Source organism: Plutella xylostella, chromosome 8 (genome assembly GCF_932276165.1).
Source record: "Plutella xylostella chromosome 8, ilPluXylo3.1, whole genome shotgun sequence".
In the NCBI taxonomy this organism is placed as follows: Eukaryota; Metazoa; Arthropoda; class Insecta; order Lepidoptera; family Plutellidae; genus Plutella; species Plutella xylostella.
In genome coordinates, this window is record NC_063988.1 from 7,770,028 (window position 1) to 7,793,364 (window position 23,337).

A 23,337-nucleotide genomic window follows, 5' to 3' on the forward strand; every position below is an offset into this window, starting at 1 on the left:
TCGCTAACATTTATCTGTGTTGTCGCTTAATAAAATTACCAACAACTTATATCTCGATCCTCTCGCAAAGAGATTAGCTAAGTGGATATTTGTCCCTTCATAATTGGTTGCCCTAAAATCCCCTGATTATATATAATGGTTATGTTATGTATTATATAGGTTGGGTACATTAGTGTGATGTCTCCTCGGCAGCTTTAGCTGGTCTAATTGTATTACGGTTGACTCGATTCAGTGACTTTCGATAATCCGTAACGATAATATTATTCAGCGATGTTGTTTGACTAGCATTTTTATCATTCACATACTCATTGCGCTATAAATGTAAAAAAATATAAAAAAAAAATAAAGAGCAAATTAACACATTAAAAATACATATTTCGTTCATTTAAACTAATCAAAATCAAATCAAGAGCAAATATATGGAGGTAAGATGAAAATTGATAAATAAAAATAATAGAGTTCTAATACCATATTATACAACGTAAATACCTACTTAAAGAATTATCCATAGTATTTGAATTGGGATAATCGACTTCCTACTATTAAGGAAGCGTAATAAGGATTTATGTAGTAGCTATATATAATAATAATATCTTATCTGAGTGCTAAGCGATATAATATTACATTAGGCTATGTATCATATATCGATCTATGATTGTGACGGTCAATAGTGACAAATTACGGCCTTAGAAGAAGATTTTAAGACATGACTTGTGTAGGATAAGTAAAAAGAAAATGATCGTATTAAGCACCTCAATGAACCAATCACTTTTCGCCTGCAACCTTTAGTGCCAATTCTTCCATAGTCGGTTAGAGCATAACCAGGTATTAGTGGTTGACTTTTGACACATCTGTCATGAATTTTATATGGAGATGACGTTTAATTTATAAATCAATCCCTGTCGGTTAGAGCGTAACCTGGCATTAGTGCTTGAATTTTGACACATCTGTCAATAATTTTATATGGAGATGACTTGTAATTGATGAAACAATCCCTGGTCGGTTAGATAACCGACTATCGAGAAATTGGGGCTAAAGATTCTACCCCTACATCATCATCATCAACAATATATTTTGAAACAAAGAACGAGAGAAGATGAAAATCTCATTTCATAAATGAACGCGTCGAAAATTGGGAGTCATTAAGGTGGGGAGAGGAGCGCAATTAGGCAACTGGGCCGGGGCTTTTATATTCACCACTTTACTGGGCCCACCAAGATAGTGAGGAATACTAGTGCCTTGTCATACTGAACTTATAATTATCCAATAGGGAATAAAAAACTAAAATGTAATTTAAAACAAATAAGCTATCAGTTTGCTGAAAACATGAGAATTATGTAAGAAACATATTAATATCTACATAGTGATATTAATATTTTTTAGCTTATACAGGTTTTAAAAAATATTGCAAAAAATAATAATTCAGAAGACTTTTTTTTTTGAATCATTGATTCTTCAAAGCTTATTAAAATCCAAAATTCATAGCGATCGGATGTTCAGAATAATAAGCCGTATCACTCCTTTTTGGCTTACTATGCAACACCCTGTGTTTTTTCATATTTTTTATGCTCCAAACCAGAAACGATGCGGCCGATACGTTGCAGATGTGGTTTCAGTGAATATTCCCATATGGATTGGGGAAATTAATATGAATTTATGGAGACCGTGTATTTTATGTTTTTTGGGCGGTGCTTCACATTTTTAAAAGATTTTTCACTGAGAGATACATAGATATATGTATAGCTTTTTGTTTCACGTATTTAATATATAGGTAGGGACATTTCGTATTGGCTATAATTCCGATAAATATTTTTATCAAGCCAAGCGTTTATGTACATGCAACAACAATATGCTCCATATATTTTTTGACCTCCAATACACACATTGATACCAACTTACTGTTGAATTTTGTCTGTGATTTTCAAGTTATGTTATTCTTGCAATTTTATATGGAACGGGGCGTATTTACTATTTTACTTATCGTATTTTTTTTCCTCGTAGCTGGAGCGGTGGTAGCTCAGTCGGGTAAGCGCCCGCTTCTCAGAGAGCCAGAGAAGCGGGTTCGAATCCCGGCGCTGACATGTACCAATGAGTTCATTTAACTTAAGTGCGGTGGCCTGCGCCTAAAAGTATACAGACGGAGTTTTTAAAATAAATCCCTGATGATGAAGGGACCAGCTACATCTGTTATAAATCCGGGGACGTGTTGTGTGTGATGTGTATAGCAGTGGTGTTTATGTGGATGTGCTTGAGCAGCATGTGAGCTTGAGATCGCTATTTTAAAAACTCCGCCTGTATACTTTTAGGCGCAGGCCACCGTATAATGTATACCATCGCTATTACGGTGAAGGAAAACATCGTGAGGAAACCTGCATATCTAGATCTAGCACATCTAGATAAGTGAACCCACCAACACGCAGTGGACCAGCGTGGTGGGAAATGGTCCAAGCCTAGGAAGGCAGTTTAGACCTTGGGGATATGCACAAAGGTTCCACTAGATAGAGCCAGGTGCAGGTAGTTACACCTCCACAGAGAATAGAATTTCTCGTAGCTATATATTTATATTAGGTATTACTTCTTTAAAACTCACTGTAGCAATCTAATGTGGTAATGTTATGATACGACGACGTCGAGATAGAGCCGATAAGTACCCATGTCGTGTCGTTAGTGAATATAACAGCTCGTACCTACATGAGTTTATATTTTACATACAGAAATTCCTATATTTTCCGTCCATTTTTAAAATTTCCCGTTCAGAAATATATTTTACATGAGCGGATAATTAATTTACTTGGTGGTATCAAACAGTGCGAGTCTCTTTGATACAATATCCTAAAGGATTCACCATGTTGTGTAGCTATACGGATTTTATTATTTTCACAACTTTTCAGCGTATCAAGATTATATTACTAATACGTGCTGCCTAGAAGCTCGGTTTCGCCTTAAAAAATCCATGAGAATTAAGAGATACCCTGCTATGTAAAACCAGAGTGTATCAGAATCTATGCATACTTATGACTGTATTATAAACGAGAAATAGTTTATATTCACTCGTGAGCAAAAAAAAGGACCACCTGCCATTGCCGTTCCGTACGTTACTGAAACTTTTTCCTTGAGTTTAATATTAATAGGTACAAAATTAAATAAGCTATTAAAACCCCAGTGCTGAAGACTTCAACAGCCTTCAGTCGCACTCAAGACCCTCTCGGCTCCCGTTTGCGATCTGCTATCTCACTTGAGTATCTCTTCTGCTAATCTAACCCGATCTCAAAGCTCAAACCGATTTAATAGTGTCTTATCTGTCCTTAACATGATTCTATACATCGTTACGAAATGTTAGTGGAACTATAGAAATGCTTGGGTAAAAGTTTTGGATGTACTATGCAGTGCTTTAAATCATAGCTGAAAAACTAATTAAAGGAGAAGCAATAATAAGCAGAGACTAGTTTGTAAAAATTTACGTTCATCAGAAATGATTATATTTACTATTATACTATGAATAAAAACATTTGACTTCGACAATATCTACCTATGATATTTCAAATAGATGGCACAAAATTAGCTTTCCCGAGTGACTTATCAAAAGTACTTTCATTTAATATACGTCCCACAGAGCCTGTACACTACTAATTATAACTAGCAACATTGTTATAGACTACACAGTACGTTTTCGACGTTGCCTGTTATTTGTAATGCATTTTTTTCACACTATCATTTCAATATCAAAGCATTAGCTCTTCATAATTTATGCTCGTGAAGATTTTAAATTTCGAAACGTAACATTTTTAAAACAGCAAGGAAACGTTCCAAACAGCCTACATTCGCGGAGAGCCACTCGGCTGTCAAGTCGCTACTTTAGCTATTTCCGGGACCACGGTCAAGGCGATTCCGTGTTCCGAGTGTGAAGATCTGCCTTATTATTTCCGGTTATTCTTTTAATCACGACGGTTGGTAAGTCATATTTCATCTGTCAGTCAGATATCTAATTCATAATGTATTTTATAGCTTTTAAATTGAAAGCTATGGCAAGAGCTTTTTTTTTCCCTGAATAACAAAAAAAAAATGGAGGACATACAACTACTCATGACTATGTTGAGTATGTACCTTGGACAACGCTGTGTAAGTACTTTCATTATCTTTGTGTGTAAGTCGCCCATTATATGGAAATGCTAAGTATTTTGCCTTTTTATTGACCTTGCCAATTGTGAGAATTAAAAACTCAATTTTCGAAACCACCACCACCCACCCACACCAGCTAGGTGATATGTGCCCTAGTTAATTCTTAACCTGCTGTCGGTACGTGGAATGAGCAACTTAACCCATTAGAGTCGTGTTGTGTACGTGAGCGGTGTACTATGTCTAGACAAGTTCTTGTCTTGTTCAGAGAATCTATCGACTGCTTTAAATTTCCTTTTTATCGACGATTGGTAAAGATTAAATTAGTTTCGATTAACTTTAAGACTTTTGAATCCTGCTGACAACATAACAAACTATAATGCCGGATTTATTAGTTCGAACATAATATTATTTATTGAAATTGTTTGAGTTATTTTTAACACGATTACATGTTATAAAAAAACAATATACGGATCGACCAAATATTATACTAAGTACCTATATGGGATAGTTTTGTACTTTTGAGGTGTGCATCTCTAAAAACATAAAAGACTACCATATAGGAAGAAACCTTTTACCCTTTTAGTGTAAACATGATATTCGACCCGTGTACAGGGTGAATACCAACTGTCAACGCGGCTCACCCGAGGTGGCTTTATTATGAGCTAGTGACTCGGCTTCACTTGTTGCCGTACTAATAAATGAGGGTACAATAATACCTGTTATTATGATGGAAAACATCAGAGCGGTGGTAGCTCAGTCGGTTAAGCGCCCGCTTCTCACGCAAGAGATGCGGGTTCGAATCCCGGCGCTGACATGTACCAATGAGTTATCTTAACTTAAGTACAATGTATACCATCGCTCTTACGGTGAAGGAAAACATCGTGAGGAAACCTGCATATCTAGATTTAGCACATCTAGATATGTGAACCCACCAACCCGCAGTGGACCAGCGTGGTGGGAAATGGTCCAAGCTTAGGAAGGCAGTTTAGACCTTGGGGATATGCACCCAGGTGCAGGTACTTACACCCCCACCGATAATAGAATAATAGAATAGAATAGATGGAAAACATCGTGAGGAATCTTGCAAATCTAGATTAAAGATGTGTGTCCGTGCATTGTACTCGTATAAAAAAGGCGTTACGGGTCCTATTTCGGGAGCAAAAATCACGAAGCAGCATCACGTGAGTAAAAAATGTATAGCGACAAGCGGGTGGTTCGCTTGTGAGTCACCTTTGACTAGGCATCCCTTCGGGAATCACAGTCAAGTGCATAATTATGTACCTAAAATAATACCTACATGAAAATAAATAAATATTGTTAGCTGTGTTAATTAATAACTGCTAGTGCCTTATCAATAACATTAACAAATTCTAAGAAAAGTACGTGAGAATTTTCATCCTAAAAACTACAGAGAGAAAGAGATTGTATATCTTACTACATCATACGTGTTTGACGTCATCACTGCCATTATAATACCAAGATCGTTTTAACCATTGTTTCGCATGCAATATCGAAAGACAAAGGAAGATATCGCATTAATTATATAATTGTCCAGAACTTCCGACTTCTATTCCGACTAGACACAGTCAGACAAGTACCTTCATAATCCTAATCCTAACTAATATTATAAATGTGTCTGTCTGTCTGTCTGTCTGTTATTCTTTCACGCCAAAACTACTAAACGAATTTGAATGAAATTTGGTATACATATGGTCTAGACCCTGAGAAAGAACATAGGCTACTTTTTATCCCGGAATTTCTACGGAAAAAAACTTTTTAAGGCAAAGCGAAGATAAATACATAATTTTGTAAAAGATATTATCTGTGTAACTTACAAAAGTGACAAAATTCGTTATAAAGATTCTACCTTTTTATAATTTGTTCAAAGTACCACTACTGATATAATGTACTGACACTATGTATAAGACTAATAAAAATCAATTTAATTCATACTGACAGTGATTTAAATATGAAACATACAGACGAAATCAGATTCAACTTTTAAATCGAAAAAAAAATTCCGAAAAAGTATTCACTCGAAGTTATTAAATAATACGTAATATTATGTAGCATGTTTTTTTTAATATTTTTTCTATCATCCTGTGGATAAACCTTATTTATGAAGCGACCTTTTGAATGAAGCTGATTTACGTTCTCAGCTTTACAAACAAATTGAAAATAACAGATGTTTGACTCAAAGTTTATTTTCAGCAAACAATATTAGACAGGGAATGATAAAGTGCGTGTTTGTTCAACATCTCGTGTTTATGTTTCTGAACAAGTGTTGTTACGTTTTCTTGTATTAAGTAGGTGTATTACAAAAAGTTATTTGTACTCAGAAAGATTTAAGTAAAAAAGTTATTTTGCTATAACAGTCAGGCTTAATAAAATAACTTTGTTGATATTAGGCAATGTTCCTAATTAAAAACGCCTAATAATAACCATTAAGTTAACGTCACTGAGACAGTTAATAAAAGTTTTTAACACAATACAAATTGGTTCATGCATTCTGTAGCTTAAAAGATGAAACTTGGCTTGGGTTTAGGTCTAATTAATTATAAAACATAATCTTGCAAGGTATAAAACAAAAGGATCCCGCTACAGTTAATTAATTCTTCTGCCTAAGACGCAGCCTCACTATCCTTCGTACAATTTAACGTAACTTTCCTCCATACTTCATTTAAACGATAAGCTGAGAGCGTGTATTGTATGTATATGTATAATGTCTTAAATTCATACTGAGCCGTCAATGACTTACTGATCACAGTGACCAACTGTTGGTCAGTCGTGGTGTTCATCATTAAAGTTAAAAAAAAACCATAACAAATAAGACGTAACATAAGTGATGCGTACATTTGTAAATATAATTTTTTTTTAAATAATGTGCTAATGTTATGGTGTATGAACGTGCTACGCTTTTTGTATTGCCCATTGCTACGAAAAGCGTAGCCCGTCTACGCCGCGCCGTAGCAAAGTGACTACGTCACGTCGTAGCAATACATACCTACATTGAATCTTGAAAGTTTTATAAAAAATAATTATAAGCACAATAACATTATTGAATGATGTTACAAACATAAAAAGACGTACTTAAGTATGATACGTAAATAAAAATTTGTTACGCCACTAAGGGATTCAATAAAATATCAGCGCATAGTCCTTTGAGACTTAGCCGGAATAGCAAGCCTTTTTACAGACTGTACGTGTGTGTATAGTCTTTCTGTAGATATCATACCATACTATAAATAATGTTTTTTTTTTTTTTGGTTCTAAGGGATATGGACAAGGGAGGACAAGTGGACGTCATTTATACCGACTTTGAAAAGGCGTTTGATCGAGACGATCATACGATCTTACTAAATAAAATTGAGACATTGGGAATCTGCGGCAATCTACTGCGCTGGACCGAATCATACATAAAGAACCGCAACTAAGCTGTTAGAATAGGCAACTGTAGATCAGGTGTAATTCATGTGCCATCAGGCGTCCCACAAGGGTCTATTTTGGGACCACTTCTTTATGTAGCATATTTATATGATATCGGACAATGTTTTAAAAATTCAAAATTTCTTCTATACGCCGATGATAAAAAGGTTTACAAGAAAGTTGCATCAATTGAAGACTGCGAACTACTTCAGGAGGACCTGAATCGTCTATCAGTATATTATTATAAGAACAGAATTAACGTGAATGCCGATAAATGCACCTACATTAGTTTTACTAGGAAAACGACACCTGTTTCATATTCTTACTCCCTAAATAATGTTCCACTGAAAAGAGTGTATGTGATGCGAGATCTGGGTGTGTTATTGGACCCCAAACTAACTTTCCACGACCACATTGAAAGCATAGTCAATAAGGCATTTAAAAGTCTCGGTTTCATATTGAGAGTCAGTAAGCCATTTAAGGACATTAACTGTGTTTATGTTTTATACTTTGCCTACGTTAGAAGTGTCCTAGAATATTGTTGCTCTGTCTGGAACCCACAATACACCATTTATATGGATATGATTGAGCGCATTCAAAAAAGATTTATATACCATATAAATTATAGATCTGGACTGCAGGATGATTATGAGTCTTCTTGTTCTCGCCTAAAATTTATGACCTTAAAGGATCGTCGTATAGTTTTGGACATGAAACTACTATATAATGTATGTCATGGCATTGTGGACTGCCCTGAACTCGTAAACATAATGTTATCCCTGAATACAGCATCCACCCGCACACGTCATACTCGCAAAGCCCTTTTCCACATACCTTTAGTGCATACAAACTACGCAAGTAACTCCATAAGTTGCCGACTACCTAAAACTTATAATAAACAGTTCTCAGACTTTGACATTTTTCATTTAACGCAAATGAGCTTTGTAAATAGAATAAGGGAATGGTTTTTCGCCAAGGACAGTTTTTGATTTACAATTTAAAAATTTAGAATTAGCCTCCAAATTTAGATTTTTGGTCTTTTTTTCTTATTTTTTTTTTTAAATGACATGCTGGTGACTTTTGTGTTTAATATACATGAGTCAACTTTAAATGAATTTTTTGTTTATGTTTTGTTGCTTGTAATTTTTAATTGCTTGTAATCTTTTGTAATTTTTTGTGTGACTGTATTGTAATCTAACCTAAATTTTGCATGTATTTTTTATACTTTGGAGGAGCAAGGGGGAAGTTTAAAGGAAAGAAACTGACCTGGCAGGAACGGTTGTCCGGCTGATCAAATGCGTTTGACCTCTTCGATTTTCCACCCGTTCTTCTCCAGGTTGATGTGCTGATGTACCGGTGCGCGGCGTAGAGCTACGTGTGTTGTAGTACGCGGCGGATTGTGCTTCTATCGCGGATTGAGTGACGGGAGCGTAAGGTGCGTCGACCGACTCTAATCGCGGCGGTGGTAGAAGTGGACGAGGGTCGGTCGTTGAGGTGGCAGATGACAGCTAGTGTTCATCTACCTGCAGTTTCCGTTAGGATAGGGAAGGTGGGAAGGAGTTACAAACATCTGTGTACCTGTCTGTCAGCTGTTTGTGTGTGTACCCACGAAGTTCCTTGACCCTATGCCTATGGCCCCAACATAAACCGCCCCCCAAAGAGCCACTAAGCTCTTTAACGTGAAATAAAAAATAAAAAGATGAATTTTCGAAAAAAAATAACTATGTATGGCGTGGCTTGAGTGGAATCCACAAGCCAGCCCGAAACCTACAGCTAATGTGCAGAGCTCGCTCCAACGACGGAGGCGAGATGCGAGACAGGAGACCTGCTGAGCAAGCCGCCAACACCACAAGTGTAGCGTCGGGGAAAGCGCCGACAGCAGGACCCGGATGCAGAAACCAATTCGACCAACAGTTGCCTGAAAGATAAGTTCCCAGGGGTGAGCCCATCCAAAATCCATTCGATCACTCGACAGCCCGACGTCAAGCATCGACCCGACCCACAGGACCAGGAGACGACGCGCGGCTCCCCAAGTGAGAAAACTTCCCAGGGGCTCTACCCAACACGATCCCTTCGAAGAATACACTACTGTGTCGTGTGCGCTTCGCACCACATGCACCTAGAGCAGAGCTCATGTTGCACTGCCCGTACCCCAGTAAGAGGCATCCAGCACCGAGAATGTCGACCCACACAATCAAAGCCCATCACGACGGTGGTGAGAGCCGCGAAGATGCGCAGGTGTCAGTCGGAACCGGCCTAACGACTGGAAGGTAGAGCAGCGGAGAGCAGCTCCGGCAAGCGTAGAGTAAGACGAGACCTCTGCGAAGAACTTCAATACTGGAAAGTTCCTCGAACAGAGGCCGTCGCAGGATGCATTGATGCACCAAAGATGCTGGCCTAAGTAGCCACAGGGAGCCGTACAAAACAAACATTCGGCAAATCTCCCTAGTAGTGCCGAACGGTGAGACCTGATAGATGACTGTCTGGATCAGAGTCCCACTGAAACCATATCGCTAGCCCCCAGTTGCCGTTTGGACCTCACCACGGTGGGGCTTCCGTGATGAGGTGTGTAGTATCTGTTCATCAGCAGGCGTGGATACAGTTGCAGGCCGCATATGGCGCTGGTTGGCCATGCATGCGCTGCGTGGGGCGTCTCCTCGCTGGTCTGCGACGCGACCGCTGCGGGTGGGAATCACCAACGGACACTTGGATGGACTTGTTGGGAAGCGCCACCTTATCTCGGTCTATTGGTGCTTGACCCATCAAGATCCATCCGAAGATAGACCTATGTGCCGTAGGTAGTCCTTCACCCAGCTGGTACGACGTCCCATCCAGGATTCGACTGTAGAGGTCCACGCCTATCAGGAAATCAATGGGACCCGGAACAGACAGTCTATCATCAGCGAGCGTGATGCTTTTGCACCGCTCTAACACGCTCGGACACAAAGGCGCACTAGGGAGATCCCCCGTGATGTGCTTCAGCACGACGGCTGTGGCTACCAAGGCAGGCTGGGATGCACCCTGAGGGGATGCGATCCTGCACTCTACGCTGCCATTGGAGCGCTGCTTACCTCCCAAGCCGTAAAGAAGCCTAGAGCTAGTGCGGGGAAGCCGCAACCGCTGCGCCAGTTCCTCAGTGATGACAGACACCTGCGAGCCGCTGTCTATCAAGGCTCTCGCCTGGTGTATGTGACCATTGTGGTCGTACACCCCCACCATGGCAGTTCCTAACAACATGGTGTTGTGAATTGAACCATGGCAGACCGTGGAGCCGGGTGATGAGTCTGCGGGTCGACCATCCTTAGGTGCTGCAGATGATGATGGCAGACAAGATGATGATGATGATGATGTTGGCAGGTGTAGTTTCGTGTGATGATGTCCACCACACACTAGACACCTGCACTTGGACGTGCACCTGCTTACAGAGTGTGCACGCAAGCAGTTACAACATAAGCCCTGTTGTGCGACAAGCTCCCTACGCTGAACAGGTGTCAGGGAATTGAACCTGTCGCACCTATAAATGGTGTGGTTACCCCGACAAAGGGCACAAGACACAGCCACTGCAGTGAGAGTCACTGCAGTGTGTGAAGTCCCCGTTTTCACATTGTTAGAGTTGCTTGACCCCCTGGAACCCGAGCCACCAACAGTCTCCAAGACTCTCAACTCTGTCTCCAGAAAGCCAAGCAAGTCTTGGAATGTTGGGATGGTGCTAGGCGAACCCCCTAAACCGAGTTCGAACCTACTACGAAGGTCAAAGGGAAGCTTTCTTAAAATGATATGGAGCAACAAGAAACTCCATGCCTTGACCTCAAAACCAAGCACACTCAGAGCCATAGTGTTCTCCTTTAAGGTGTTGACTAGCTTCCGAAGGTTGCCAGTCAACCCTTGTTGACCGAGTGTCACAGCCAGTATGGACTCCAAGTGTGTGTCGGCAATGAGTCTCTTGTTGTCATATCTTTCCTTAAGGAGCTGGTAAGCTATCTCATAGTTCCCATCGGCCAGCTCCAGATGCCTAACTAAACTAAGAGGTTCCTTGTCCAGAACACTCAGAAGGTAGTGCATCTTTTGCACACTGGACAAGTCCCCATTAGTGTGTATCAGACTGTTGAACAATCCAATAAAATTTGGCCAGTCAGTGTAGACCCCAGAGAAACTGCTCAGACTAATCTCAGGCAACTTGAAGTGAGCAGTTGATCTCACTGGCTCCACATCCGCGACGCTATTTGTCGACACTAATCCCTCAGCTATCACTTTAACCGAATAAAAGATTTCATAAAATTTGTTGAAGCGTTTGTCAGCCTGCTGCAGCACGGTCTCGTCGACGGGCAGACCCTTCAGGTTCAAGTAAGCGTCCTGGTATTGGTCGCGCATCCGCTCCAGATCCTCGAAACGAACCCTGAACATAGATAGACCAGGCGCATCCGATTTTGCCTGAAGGCTACACGCCAACTCGTAGACCCCACTCAAGTACTGCTCCGCAGTGTCCAGCTGGACCATACATATTTTAATAGGGTCGGCTGAGGCACCCTTAACGTACTTACTTTCCGATTTCATCATTATTTCTAATTTGATTTACGACGATAAAATATAACCTAAACAGTCCCAGTTGAATTAAAAAGTAATGTGTCAGACGTCAAACTTCTACTCTGTGCTATCCTCGGAATACTGATTGAAGTTGAGTAGTGATGGACACTACTCGACTAACCGATTCTTACCGATTGACCATAGACTAAGGGAAAAAAAACTAAGTGACGTCACGATGACACACACAAAACAGCTGGCAGAAGACTTCAGTTACGTGCTGAAGTTTAGACAAATGTTTGTAAATAATAAACCGGGATGGACTGGAATAGGGAATATCCGGTTTACGAAGGACCATGAAATGGAGGAGCAAGGGGGAAGTTTAAAGGAAAGAAACTGACCTGGCAGGAACGGTTGTCCGGCTGATCAAATGCGTTTGACCTCTTCGATTTTCCACCCGTTCTTCTCCAGGTTGATGTGCTGATGTACCGGTGCGCGGCGTAGAGCTACGTGTGTTGTAGTACGCGGCGGATTGTGCTTCTATCGCGGATTGAGTGACGGGAGCGTAAGGTGCGTCGACCGACTCTAATCGCGGCGGTGGTAGAAGTGGACGAGGGTCGGTCGTTGAGGTGGCAGATGACAGCTAGTGTTCATCTACCTGCAGTTTCCGTTAGGATAGGGAAGGTGGGAAGGAGTTACAAACATCTGTGTACCTGTCTGTCAGCTGTTTGTGTGTGTACCCACGAAGTTCCTTGACCCTATGCCTATGGCCCCAACATACTTTATTTTCTGTCTGATGTAATTATTGTGATTCGTTTGTATAATGTAAGTCCGTAATTGGCCTATGTATGGCTTATATAATACCTAAGCTATTATTTTGTCTTGTGCTGTGGATTTTGTGAAATAAATAAATAAATAAATAAATTTTAAATGAAGGTCTTACCTTAATTTATATTATGTATTTACTTAGGTTTTTTTCCAAAATTCAATTTTCAAAATTGTAGTTTTGTGTCAAATAAACACGTTACACACGAATCTAACCATACTTCGATACACACGTCAACCTTCCTACACCCTTTTCAGCCTTTTCAGTCAAGGGTTAAAAATACTTTATGCCACACATAAAACACATTTACTCGCTAAGAGTCGTAACCTCCAGTAGCCGGTGCCTTGATCCCGACAGTGACTCAGTGGGTTTAGCGGACAATTGACTCATCCTGTGGGACGCCCCTCGTTTATCATAACTGTCCACGGATTAAGGAGCCATCTACACGGGCCATGTTGCAGGAAATTCAGCTTCTGTGTTGCTTTTTGTATTAAATCCTTTAAAAGAAGAGTTTATTTGTGTTATAAGTAACTTTGCAAGTTATTTTTAACCCCCCACAGAAAAAGAGGGATGCTATAAGTCTAACGTGTCTGTGGTAGCGTAGTTTTGAAACAGCTGAACCAATATTCGTTTTTTTATGTTTCTCAAAAGTTTAGTTTAGTTTTAGTTTCAAATTCTCGATTAAAAATAAGGCGGTATATAGGAGAGATCATTGGGTTAGCTGTCTTCAGCTATGGAGCTGATCATATCCAAATTGTCCAACAGTGAACACCCAGCAGCTTGAACAACATCTGACAGTCGAGTCGCCTACGTACCCGACAACTCTTTCAGCACAAGCTTGCTTGTGTTGGGGTCCACCAACCCGCACTAGGCCAGTGTGGTGGACTAGGCCTAAACCCTTCCTTCATTGGAAGGAGACCCATGCCCCAGCAGAGGGGACGTGATGGATCGATGATGAACATCCACGGATTGTAGATAAATTATGATTATGAGAATCAAAATTTCAAAACACACACACAATAGGAATATTGTAGGTATATTATGTACATAGATTTGAATAACATATTTTGTACGTCGCTATTCAAATAGCATAACCTGGTCATAGTTATTCATGCGATGATAAATGTGAGGTCCGAACGGAGCACAAAGGATACATACATCAAACACACAATAAGAATATGTTTGCTACTGTCAAAGAAAGTAGTTTTTTGGGTTAAAATATTATAATCTAACCTTTCACTCATACATACACAGGGTGTTATAAAAAGGGTAGAGTAATCCGAAAACAGGAACGTTAATCTTGAGTAGTTTCGTATTATGTATTCATTGGGTTTGGGTTACACTTAAAGTTGCTTGGAATTAGAGACATTTATTTCAAAGTTGATACCTAACGAATAAACCTAGTGACCTACAGGGTGTTGCAAAAAGGGTATACTAAGCCGAAACCGGCATGTGCAGCATGTTATATCTATTCGTTCGAATATATATATATATATATATTCTATCTATCGAATATTTTTTTTCGCGAATTTTAAAATTCTGATTTCAGTTTCGAGCTTAGATATAACATGCTGCACATGCTGGTTTCGGCTTAGTATAGCAATTTTGCAACACCCTGTATAAAGAATACACTACACTAGCATACAAAAAATTGTATCTCACATAACTCACAATTATTTTTTTCATCTTTTTCCTTAAAACCATTTCTAAAATACAGAATAATTAAAAAAATATAATGTTATTAAGTACAGTACTTAATTTAAACTAACAGTGTATTAAAATCATGTCAATCTTTTAAACTAACTATTTTGTGACACAATAAACTCAACGGTCGAGAGAACAAAGGGTCTTAAATAGTCACATCGATCACATCCTTCGACGAAGGGGAGGCAAATTATTTTTAGCACAAGCTTTTATGTCCATAAATATCAACTTTATCGACACGTCTATTTTTATCACATACATTTTCTTACTGACGTGAAAAAAGGTTTACACCCATTGACATTATATTTGTTTACACCACTCTGATCATATTATTATGTAAAGAGTGTAAAATGCTTTGATGTATCTAACATAATAGAAATAGCTCAGTATTTCGGGTCCATTGACCTGCCAACGACAAGTTCACTGATAAAATGTCATCCTGTAGACAGACACCCTCAATTCTAGCTATTCTCAAAGGTTGTCTTAAAAAAATCGCTTTTAGTGATAAGACCGCCTTTTTTGTACCTATGTATTTGTATTTAAGCTTTGTATAATCTATTCTTGTGTACAAATAAAGAATATTCTATCTATCTATCTATCTAGCCACGGGTTAAGGCAGCCTAAACATGGGACAAGAGCAAATAAAAACGGAATAGAATCTTTCGGAGGGATCCTTCATTACACATTAATTTGGCCAAGTACGGATCCATACATTTTATGTGACGTAAAGGAGCAACGGTCTATGCTTCACCGGTATAAAGGATGTACCACCATCAATAATTCTTAAAGTCTGAGTAGAGTTGCGCCATCCTCTCCACGATTTCCCAATTGATTCGCGGTATAGCAACCAGTCTATTTTCATCAGAATCGAAGAACTCTGAATATCTGATACATGACTGTGATAGCTGAAGGTATGTTTTATGCTGAGAGGTGTATGATCAGCAAACAGAACAGGCATAGGTATTTAAATAATTGCGTCGCGATAAAATATGAACAAGATGGGTCATCAAGGAAATATAGTTTAGGACTTACAAAGTTATACAAAAACACAACTACTCTTTAATTTAATATGTTATAAACGTCGTCTTAAGGCTCTTCGTAAAAAATAAAACAAAGACTTAATTTTATTCACTTAAATTAAACACAGCTCCGCTAGTAAAGACAGAAATGGAGATAAATGGAACAAGATTGCGAGCTCGACCGCTAATTAGGCGCTAGAAGATTGAGCAAAGAATTCGCGAGGGTTCCCCAGACCGCGACGTACGACGCATGCTTCAGAGAATTTACTGCGGGTTAAAATTTGGCGAGTGAAAGAGATAATTCTGTATACATATGTATTAATTACTAGCTTCACTTCGCCTTAAAAAGTTTTCTCGTGGGAATTCCGGGATAAAAAGTAGCCTATGTTCTTTCTCAGGGTCAAATTTGATTCAAATCCATTCAGTAGTTTTAGCGTGAAAGAGTAACAGATAGAAAGACAGACATACACAGTTACTTTCACATTTATAATATTAGTTAGGATTAGGTTTTTTTCGTAAAAGTTTTAGAAGTTAAAAGACGTGATATTAAAATGGGATATTGAAATACAATATTGACTGTAACAATAAACAGAAAAAAATAGTACTGTAAGATTAAGTGGATTTTTTATTTCAGCTAAGCTGAAGAGTGTTGCTGTTATGTTTGCAGTCATTATAATTGTATTGACTATTATTTAGAAATTCAGATTGTGAATTGGCTATTGGCACATACCTCTAGGTATTCATTCACTCCACTCGTATCAAATTATATTTGCACAACTCACCACTGCACATTATAATGATAAATGGTAGGTATTCTGTTTCAAAATTGGTTTGTGATTAATCTCTTACGAAACTAATTAACCCGAACACTCGCGTGATGCGAGAGAAATAATTGAGTTGCCTGCCGTTAATTAATTCAGATTTTGTGTGCTTTAAACGGTGAGACTGACTCGATGGCTTTGTTATTTCATTTGATATCTCACAGTGCACGTAATTAAAAACTTAATAACATTAGTACGTCCCTGACTGAATTTTTATGAGGATTACATCTGGAAGGACATGTTTAGACCTTTATAGCCACAAACAAGCCAAACGTATAAACCCCTACATAAAATTGTTGATAAAAAAGGCAATCCTATTATGTTCTTGTTGTTAACCAGTTCACAATCTCGGCACCTTACAGCTCTCTCAGAATAATGAAGGAAAAACGTTAACAATTTGTAAATGGGAGCGCAGCGCCCGCTACAATACTGAACAAGTGCTGCTTGCTTTCTTTTGTGGCATTTACTTTACTTTACTTCATTTTTAAAGTTCTGTACAATTATATAATACTTCACCTCGGAATCCGTAGGAAAAAATATGATGTATGTTGTGGTGTATGGCAGTGATATCACCATAATACAATAAACGTACGACCAAATTCTTTTTTGTGCATTTTTAAGAAAATTTTCTAAGTAAAGTTGGTATGTAATTTGTTATCCTTTCAAAATAACTTCCTACGTTTGTATCTAGAGCATATTTGACTTCAGAAATGTTATTGCTTTAACTAAACCCAGCTTTAAACCCAATTTAATGGGAAAGAATTCTAAAAAGCCCAATGTTGAAGGAAAATAATCTATTTAGGTTCATTGTATTTGGTATGTGTACCTAGTTTGTAACTAACAACATTGTATTCAACGGTATTCGCGGAACATCGAAAGTTCGAATCGATCATTGAAAGGGTACGCCGGGCGCGGCGCGTGAAATGTAAAACAATTCGAATACCAACGCTGAAATAGCCAGAACCTTCTAGCAAAGGAACTATAGGTAGGAGTAGCTTTTTGTAATTTTTGGAGAAGCAGATTTTTCTTTTGTCTTTTTTATGATTATCTTTTTGTGACAGCTATAAACTTACCCCCTTATTCATAGAAAAGTTACAATACAATACAATAAACTGTTTTGTCCCTCTCCAACAAAGAACAATTTGTTCTTTGACAGAGAGGGACAAAACAGTTTATTAGTTAAAACGTTTTGTAACTTCTCTATGAATAAGGGGGTTAGAATTGAACTTTAGTCTGAATATTATACGTAAGCCGTAATCATCACAGTTTATGTTGTTTTTATTTTACTGACCACCGGAGGAGTAAATATTCTGACTGTAAGGCGCTGTGTGTTTATGCATACAATTTAATAAACACCAGCTTTTATACCATAACGGTTGGTGATAATAATATTCTCCATAGTGCACGTGGAACGTGCGACCTCATTCAAGGCATGCAAATGCACTTTTTTACTTTTAAATTCAACCTCCTTTTTGTGGTGACGGCTTGGGCTGCTTTCGGTAACAGCCAGATAAAAACTGTTGTTCACGTATTTTTAACACATTCTCAGAAGCTAGACTATGGCTGTTGTAGTCATTTGTTAATAACCCCGCCCAGATTCAACACTAAAAATGGCAAAACTTTTAAACGGCTATGCTAATTTTGATAAAATATGGCTAAGAACACTCGGGGTAACATTACCATTACTCAAAAAGAAAACGAGTCGAAAATCGGTTCAGCCGTTGGCGCTACCTTACCATAGACAGATACACAAAACATAGAAACGTTAAACTTATAACAAACATATTTTTGCTGGGGGTTAAAAAATAAGCTTGTATAAGTACTGTCACTTCAGCTTATTTTCAAGAAGCGGCTAGACACCAATTAAACCTCTAACACAGTGCAACAGTGCTTTTATTAGCTTGGCCGTGACCCTGTGATCCGTAGTCGTGAAGTCGGAGCCAGGGGGTCACTCTATATGACGAAAAATTACTTAATTAGATATGTAACTGCTGCGCGAGCCACAACTCTATCTCGTAGTAATAAACGTGCCGATTGCACGACCGCTCCCGCGTTTTTTTTCAGTATACAGGTGTTGCAAACCGGTATACTAAGCCGAAACTTACGTATGCAGCATGTTATAAAGCCCAAAGATGAATTCAGAATGACAAAATTCTCAAATTCGTCAAATTACATTTTTTTCGTGAATTTTGTAATTTTTATTTAATTTTCGGGCTTAGATATCTGCACACGTAGGTTTCGGCTTAGTATACCCTTTTTGCAGCATCCTGTAGAGTAACCCTCAGGGCTCATGCAGTCGCACAGGTACGCTGTAAGGGCTCTCCAAAATATGTGAAGATCCGACCTTGCGCCCTCACAGCAACTTCTGACCTTGTGTCTTGTCTTGTGTACTTGTTTAGGTGTATGTAGTTTTACTTCTTTAAAGTTAGTTGAAATAGTGATATTAGTAGTAAGCTAAAAAGTTACTCGGAGGGCCGTTCTGAACAAGTAAGTACATAGTAATATTTGTAAGAAATACTAGGGTTTGACTGTCAGTTGTGATAATACCATTGATGCTGACCTTAATAACTAATTGCCACTTCCATTTAGATAATATGAAATCTTCCAAATATTTAGTATCCTTTTAAATTACTCTTTTCAACATAGACATATTAAACAGTATTAAATAAATAAACAATAACGAGCACAGCAAAGCCTCTTAAAATCTTTTGTATCCCACAAGCATCATCACTAAAGTTTCTTGCTAAGTTGTTAGGGTATAATATCAACTGATTACGTAAATAAATATTTATTTGTACAATTACGGAATAAACTCGAAACATTTCTAAATCTATTGTTTTCAATTGCTGACCTGGAAATGATATTGTTGGAGTTTGAAGTTAAGTTGCTTTACCACCACCAACGATGAGCGAGTAGAGAGTCGAGCTAGAATTATTAGAACGAGTTGGCGAGCAGTAAACCGGCTGTTCTAGCTAGTAGCCGCTCGGTCTACTTTGCTATCGTCAATAGACGTACCACGAATAATTATTTCGATAATAGTTGTCGTTGTCGATAGGTTATTCGATATGGGATATCATGCAAATACCTATCGACAACTTTACTAATAAAGTTACTTTACAGCTGTCGTTACTTTATTTTACTTTACACTTCTTATCAACAATCATGCGTGTTTCGTTTACACGGAGTGTATTGTATATCCATAGTACGTTTTGTGGCACAATCCGATCCCCATGAGTGCCTTTTCACCAGAAATATGCTAAGCTACGTTGATATGGATACGTTTGATGTCCACCAATCATATTAATTGGTCCACATATCACAATATTGCAGCATAGCATGTCTCTGGTGGAAAAGCATCCTTAAACAGAGAAAGTTTGGACATCCACAGTTTTAAACAAACTTGGTTGTTCAGGAAAATTGTCGCGTCAACGGGCACCTAGTAATTTACTGTAACCAACTTAAATTAAACTGCTTTTTGTTCAACATTATAACTTGTTGGAACTATAAATAATACGTAGCGAGGGCAAAATGCTGAGAGTATTTCCATATTTAGCAAAATAAACTGCAACAATAGACTTAGTGCATACTACTCGTGTTGTTTTGAGTTCAATATTATTTTTATAATAAAACGTGACGTGCCGTACACAATTTATGGCTTCTATAGATAAGTATTTACTAAATCTCAGAACCTCTACCCTTGTGTAAAACAATGCAACATACCCAAATCCTTTAAACCTTGAAAGTAATTACAATAGTAGGTAAGTAACATATGAGATCGCTCCGGATTTTCCTTGTCGAATGACCCTTTACGACCGGCATGTGGGCTATTCTAATGAAAAGATTAAGATGACCGCTCGGCCCCACGATACATATGGAATTCAGGCTTAGGTACATAGGTCCGGATAAGCTGGTGGGTAAACGGGTGTTCACATTTTACGGAGGAAATAAAATATTCTGTGTCCAATTAGAATTTTGTATCATACGTACCCTTTATTTTATATCATAGCAGTAAACAGAGCTTTAATACACAAAAATTTTAGAAACATACATGTGTGTCTTATGAAAGATATATTATTTTGAAAAAAATATATGCTTTTTTTCTTTTATTCTCTAGCTCTGTAACAGTACAATCTTCGCATTTATAATATAAGTAAGATTAATTACTAACTAGTAGTATAATAATAACTTCCTTCTTCCAATGTGAATAAATTAGTACTACCAAAATTGAAACAGTAACCATTGCAATAGGAACATGTATATGAGTTAAACATTTGAAAACATTACATTTTTCCGATAATGTATAATACTTAGCATCAATCTTTTTACAGAACAAAGCACAGTACTGCGAAACTGCAATCACAGGATGCGTTTTCATCGAAATCACATGTTCTTTACATTTACCAAATGGCGTTTTCGGTAAAATTGTCGACCAAAACGGTAGCCCGTAGACCGAAGTAATCGGGAGTCGAAGCAGAGATACATGGTGTTCGTAAAACCAGCAACTCCTAAACGACAAAGTCCGAAAAAGTCTTCATTTAAGATAAATATTGTAAAACCGGACATGTTTAAGTATAAGTTAAAAACTTTATTGATTAAGTATTCTGTGTGATAAAAATCATGCTCTTGCAATTCAAACAGTATCAGCATGATTTTATATACCTACCACATAAATACAATATAACCTTTACTCATTGTAAAACAGAGGGTCAGGGATTCATTTTACTTTAAGTAATAAGGCCGCTAATTCGTACCATACGTTTTGTATCCCCTGTTTGTATTTTTTAAAGAGTTATATCTATGCTAGTTAGCTAAACATAAATTAATGAGGCGAAAAACACTGTCTTCGGTCTTCCTGAAGCCACTACCGGCTACCTGTCTAAGGGTAGTCAGTCCAGCGACTACTGAACTGAGTGAAAATGAGCGAATGTGTAAACATGTGAACCGAGCACTCTCGGAAAACAAAAGCCAACAGCGGAATCGGATCACGCTCTATTTTTAAACGAGCGGGCGAGGACCGAATTTTCTTTCTTTCTTTTCGTGTAAACTCCAATTTACTTTACCGTTTCCACAACACCCTGTAGAACTGTTCGCCGTTTGAACTGTCACGTTCCAAGCCACCGGCTCCGATGGTGTAGTCTCAACCTATTTTGGTAACAGAATTGCGAACGTGAGAAATCAAATCTGAACTGGATTCCCTAGTATTTGCTTTGCGAAGAGCGGTATTTATATGGATGTAATTATCAACATTTGCGGAGACAGCCCCTATTCACTTGCTCGGTGTCGATAACCGCTGGGACTAAATCAAGGTGAATTACTGCCAAACTACAGCAATGTGTTCCTATCCAAGATATTAAAAAATAATTTTAAATTATGTCTCTGTTTTTCTTACATTAGTGGACCGCCTAAAATTTAGAGAATAAAAGACAGAGTTAAGGGGTTTAATGTGTTCCCTACCAAATATTTGTAGGAATAATCTGAATCTGATTGTTTGAATAACCGAGAATCTTAAATTATTCAATAAAATTAAGCAAAGAATTTCAAATGAGGTAGGCTACGTGAATGTGAAGGCTGTGAATAGATTGTCCTTGAAATACCTCCATTGTCGATTAACCGAAAATGGGAGAGTTACGATTGGTCGTTTCAAAATCAGAACACACTGGTTCGATATTTGAAAAAGCTTTCGTCGTGCCTCTGGCGGTTTGCCAAGCCGAACTCTCGTTCCAAACATAATGTTAGGTACCGACGCTGACATTCGCATTTAGGTCATAATCATATTTTATCTGTAGAAACGATCCACACATTTGACAGCATACGCTTTGCTTCTAAAATTCGTCTAAAATGGGCTTAGTCTTAACTTGTATCTTATCTAGGTCATAGCATCTATAAGTATGATAGATTAAGTGCAATAAGTACCCAATTAAATAAATCGGCACTTAGATACGCTGTTATAAAAACATGTCCTGACTCCTGACCCAGGGCCACCCGTATACTATACATATGTATATGTATTCATTATTGTTTTAATTCTAATGGAGGTGTGTAGATACTTATTTAAGGTTAGTACCTGAATAGTTAACTGGACTTGCATTTTTTTAAAATAAGAGTTTTACGATTTTTTGGAAAATTAAATTATTTTAAACTTAAATTCAGTAGGTAAAATCCAAAAGCTAAACGAAGTTTCATTTGCTTTACGTTTATAGATCATATTATATCGCTTTAATTTTATATGAGGTACATAAATTAAGATGACATTTAATCAAAAAATTCCAAACGTATGAGTCTTGAAAATATCATGAAATATACTTTATTGAAAAAATATCATGCAATTTCATGGAATTCCATAAACGAATACGGCAGCCAACTCTTTAGCCGTCCAAACCAGAGGTAGAGTTAATGGAAAATAGATGCAATTATGATAAACTTTAAAGCAAACCATGCCTTTGAATAGGTTTCATCAAAAAACAGGCGGCAGAATATCATATAAAATGAAAAAAATACTGTGCTACCACAAAAAACTTTAAAAACTGTTTAACTAGTGTTTAAAACGAAATTTGTCAAATTTTGTAAGCGTTTGATAGCGCTAAACATCTGTTAAATACTGTCTAAGTTTTTGTGGTTAAGTTATTATTTTAACGTCTGCTATCATTCTTTTAGCTACGTAATATTAAGCACTCATCATCATCATCACGTTAAAAAGTTCCAGCTGTCATTCATTTACATTCATTAGTTTTTTGTATTTGTAAAAATAATAACGTATTTTTAGCGATTAAAAGATAAACCTCAACTTAAATGATCACATCACATAAAATTGAGACCGCAAAGTTTAAGGCAATATAAAACTTGGAGTTAAAGTATAAGTAGTTCTACAGTTTATGCATGCAATCTTCCTTTCAAACTTTAT

The 23,337-nt window shown here is 37.8% G+C and overlaps 1 protein-coding gene and 1 long non-coding RNA gene across 2 annotated transcripts in view; one reads left to right on the top strand and one right to left on the bottom strand.

Moving 5' to 3' along the window:
- Positions 1-23,337, top strand: part of LOC119693006 (TWiK family of potassium channels protein 18) — a 132,877-nt gene that overhangs the window by 37,912 nt on the left and 71,628 nt on the right. The window lies entirely within an intron of this gene.
- On the bottom strand, positions 8,812-12,844 carry LOC125488883. The gene is made up of 2 exons (XR_007266551.1): positions 12,138-12,844; positions 8,812-9,217 (listed from the first exon to the last, which is right to left on the bottom strand). It is a non-coding gene; the product is annotated as an uncharacterized LOC125488883 (long non-coding RNA).